Raw genomic sequence first — 5,019 nt, 5'->3', positions numbered from 1 at the left:
TGTTAAGTGCTGTGGAGTTGGTTCTGATTCATAGCAACCCTTTATATGGTTTTCAGGGAGAGGCTGATGAGTTTGAACTGCTGACTTTGTGTTTCAAACTGACCTTGTGGTCCAGTGGTTTATCCTACAGAATATATGTATGTCTATATGTCTACATACATGTTGTTGTTAAGTGCTGTTGAGCTCAGGTCTCTACATGGTTAGTGGTTCAAGCCACTCCTTGGAAACCCTATACAGGGTTGCTATGGTTTGGAATTGACTTGACGGCACTTAACAGCAACAATGAAAGGTTGTTAACTTCTGTTTAGTCAGGTCCAACTTATAGTGACACTGTATATAGTTTTTGAGGAGAAGCTGGTGAGTTTGAATTGAAGACCTTGTGGCTCACAGTCAAGTACTGATCCTGTAGTGCCATGTCAAGAGTATATATTCCATAGAAACAGAATGATGTCGTTACTTGGCTGTTGACATCTGTTTTCCTTCAAGAAATTGAATAATCTGGAATGGAGTAGTCATTTCCTTGATGTTGAGGACAGGAAGAACTACCTTGGTTTCAAAAATGAGCTCATTCTCCAAAACTGAGTGCTAGTGTGCTGGTGAGCAAAGAGAATGGAGCTACACCCTAAAGTTGAGGGGTCAGGCCATTTTCCCTGTTGTTTAAAAAAGTTGAATTAATGCTCACCGCTAAGGGCAGAAAGCCATTGCCAAAAGTGGAAGGACCACTGTCAAGAATAGTGGGGGGATATTCTCTAGAGTACTGGGTTTGAATGCTACTAAGATCTGAAGAACAAATAAAGAAAAAAATATTATTTTCAAATCTTGAGACTTAATGAAATTTGCTTTTCTGTGACATGGAGTTGTGTGAGCCTTTCTTTCGCTTTTATTTCTGATTTTTCAAAAGAGAATGTCTACTGTATAGATGTCCCGACATTATACTTTGGAAGAGAGAGCTTATACTCTATATTTCATAGGTCATATACATATATGATCATATACATATGGGATCTGTTTTTAAGGCATGTAATTATTTCCTATAAGAGTTATTACTAGAAATTTTAATATTTATATCATTTAAACAAATCTAATTCTTAAATTGTTTTTAAGAGAAATTTAAAAATACTTAAAGTGAAAATCTGTAAAACTATAGTAAAGCAATTTTAAAGAGGATTGTGAATTCTCATACTTTCTTTTCTATTTTCTGAAGTCCAATATGAAAGAAGAAAAAAACTGAACAAATTTATAGAAATAGATACATTGTTTAAACCAAGAATAAACAAATTCATTAAAATGAGAAACAGACCCATTATGAGATTTCATTTTTTTTTTAAATTTTGGTATTAAAAACTTATTTTGATCAGCTATTTGCTACTCGTTAGCAGAATTATTAGCAAATAATGCAACTGCAGCATTAATAGCTTTAAATACATTACAAACTGAGTTAACATCTTATAAATAATATTGCTGTGTTTCAGTGATGAATCTGACACTAAGACAATTTTATCAAGATAGTGAACTTCCCAAAATTTCTGTATCTTTATAAATATAACAGAAAATATATCTACATGCTGGTGGTGGTTATGTGCTGGGGAGGTGGCTCCACCTCCTAGTGACACTGTTTAGGGTTTTAGATGCTGTAAATCTTTACAGGAGCAGAAAGCCTCATCTTTCTCAAGTGGAACCACTGGTAGTTTCAAACTGTTGACCTTGAGGTTAACAGCCCGACTCATAAGCACCATGTTACCAAAGTTCCTTTAAGGGAATACAAAGCAGCCTCCTCTTTCTCCTGTAGAACAGGTTGTTGTTGTTAAGTGCCGTCGAGACGATTCCAACCCATAGTGACCCTAATAGGGTTTCAAAGGAGCAGCTGGTGAGCTTGAACCGCCAACCTTACAGTTCAAATGGCTTTGCAGTGTGGCGCATTAACCCACAGCGCCACACCAGGATTACCTGTAGAACAGGTTGTTGTTGTTGTTGTTAAGTGCCGTCGAGTCGGTTCCGACTCATAGCGACCCTGTACAGGGTTTCCGAGGCTATAAATTTTTACGGGAGCAGAAAGCCTCCTCTTTCTCCTGCGGAACAGCTGGTAGTTTCGAACTGCTGACCTTGCGGTTCGCAGCCCGATTCGTAACCACTACGCTACAGGTAGTAGAGCTGAATTTCTGACCTGTGGTTAACAGACCAACTCATAACCCACTATGCCACCAGAGCTCCTTCTTTACATGCTGATAGCTCATCATTTTAAATTTGCTACTAACATTGCTAGAAAAGTGAACGATTATCATTTGGAAATATTCTCAGATAACATTCTATAACACATGTATGTATGTGTATATATATTAACTGTCACTTGGGTGCAGATTGGTTTTCCAATATATTTTAAGGTGAGCATAGTTTACTAGTGTCATTGTTTTCCTTAAAGAGGACTGTCTATTGTTTGGCTGAATTCTGAGCCATGGGGGTTTCATTTCCACACCTGAAGTGTGACTAGGGGCCATAGTCTCAAGTATTCCTTATGTTTCTTCTCACCAGTAAGCTTGTTCCTTTATTTGATTATTTATTTTATTTTGACTTTTGTTCCACATTTTCCTACCACTCTATCCAGTATCTTCTACTGTGATACATTTCAGAGCAGTTTGTAGTATTATCTGGGCATCATCGAGTTTTTCTGATCCCAGGATCATCTAGACTGATGCTCCTGTGATCCATTAGTTCATTGTACTAATTTTCCAGTATCTTTCATTTTCATCACTCTTCTTTTCTCCAGAAAGTGAGAGACTAGTTGCAACTTAGATGGATGCTCACAAGCTTTGAAAACCCCCAGGCACTACTCACCAAAAGTAGAATATAGAATATTGTCTTTGTAAACTGATTGGTACTTGGGGCTGCGTGCTGCCAAGTGGTTCTGACTCATTACTTATAGTGTATAGGATATCTGAGGCTATAAATCTTTATGGGAGCAGAAAAATCTCATCTCTCTCTGGTGGAGCGTCTGGTATATTTGAACTACTAACCTTATGGGTGTCAGCCTAACTTTTTAGGCTTTTTAGACTATGTTATGACAACTGACCTTTGATGTTCCCCAAATCCCAAGCCCTGTGTCTCATTATTCCAAGGTCTTTGGCAATGTCTGTAGGGTCATCGGTTCAAACCCACAAGCCACTCTGTGGTAGAAAGATAAGGCTTTTTGCTTCCATAATTATTTACAGGCTCAGAAACCATATGCAGGGTTTTCTATGAGTCAACTTGGCTTGATATCAGTGAGTAGATGACATTTTCCTAACTTTGCTTCCTGTATACTCCACCAGATTCCTGACTATATTCAGGAAAGAAGTACACATATAAAAATATTCTTTGTAAAACATTTCTTTGTGTATATAGCCCCACTGTCTCACCCATACCTGTTCAGCCTACATACTATTTGGGTCTCTATTTATACTTCACTATTATTTCTGGATTATGTGTACAGTATTTGCTGTTACCTTTAACTCTTGTACCCTCAATGCTTTCCCCTGCCTTCATAATCTTTTGCTTACCTTTCCTTATTGGATATTACCTTCTCCATCCAAGTTGACATGTCCTTCTAACAAGTATACGATCCCCTCCTACTCTCCAACCCTTGATATCCATCAATGAATATTTCTTTTATTGTGAAAACTTCAGCAGCTCAGCAAGAAAAATATAAATAACCCAATTTAAAGGTGGGAAAAGGACATGAATAGAGACTTCAGCCAAAAAAGACCTACAGAAGGCTAACCAACATGAAAAGAAATGTTTGAAATCTTTAGTTATTACAGAGATGCAAATCAAAACAACAATGAGACATTATCTCTCTCCATTCTTAATAGCTAATTAAACACAAACAAACAAATGCTGGCAAAAGTGTGGAGAGTTGAATACTCATGTATTGCTGGTGGTATCTCAATATAGCACAAATACTTTGGGAAATGGTATGATGTTTCCTTAAAAAGTTGGAAATAAAATTACCGCATGACCTAGCAATGCATCTACTTGGTAAATAGAATTGAGTTAGAATACCCACTATCCATGTTCATTGCAGCACTATTCACAATAACAAAAATATGGAATTTACATAAATTCCCACCAATGGAAGAATGGAATAACAAATTATAGTACATATACACAGTGTAAGACTAGGCAATGTTAAAGCAGAAACATGAATCTGTGAAATACCTCAAAACATGGATGAACTTTGAGGAAGTTATGATGAAGGAAATTAATCAATACATACTTTTCTTTAATAGTATGTCTTGACAAACATAAACTAATATTTAAATGAGATTTTTAAAGTAGACACTAAAATTTAGGTAGATAGAGGATTACTTTATTAAATGATGTAGAAGTAAAGTAGTTCAGTCTGCTCATTTAATGTGGTCAGATAGAACCAATCATAAGAATTCTTAGTATTGTTAGCTGATTTCACCTACAAACCTTACATAATTAATATTTTAAAAACCCACATTCTCTTGTAACTTCATCATAATAAAGCCAGGAACCCATGCACTTATTCAAAATGAAAGAAAGATCATGTGACTAAACCACAACTTTACTATTTCAAAAGTAAATTGTCTTTGCTTAAATATAATCTTTTGAGAACATGTTTATTTTCTTTTCCCCATAAGAATTGTCCTCAAAGATTTTTATTAAAAGCAGACTACTATCTTTCTCAAACTGAAGTCCTTGTTATCTACTCTTCAGTGCCAGGTTTCCTTGCTGCAGCAAATTTGCTTACTCCTAAATAAAATCAGTGTTAACATTTTTATAAGAATCTAGAATCTGTCATTTAACAACTGACAAAATCAACAATATCATCTTTAGGTTGAATGTTGTTGTTGTTGTTGTTGTTGTTGTTAAATGCCATCGAGTTGGTACCAACCCATAGTGACCTTATGCACAAAAGAACGATAAACTGCCCAATCCTGGGCCAACCTCACTACTGTTGCCACACTGGATTCCATCGATGCTGCCACTTGGCCAATCCATCTCGTTGGGTGTCTTCTT

This window comes from Chrysochloris asiatica, unplaced genomic scaffold, assembly GCF_000296735.1.
Source record: "Chrysochloris asiatica unplaced genomic scaffold, ChrAsi1.0 scaffold00005, whole genome shotgun sequence".
Lineage (NCBI taxonomy): Eukaryota > Metazoa > Chordata > Mammalia > Afrosoricida > Chrysochloridae > Chrysochloris > Chrysochloris asiatica.
This window is presented reverse-complemented; position numbering follows the sequence as displayed.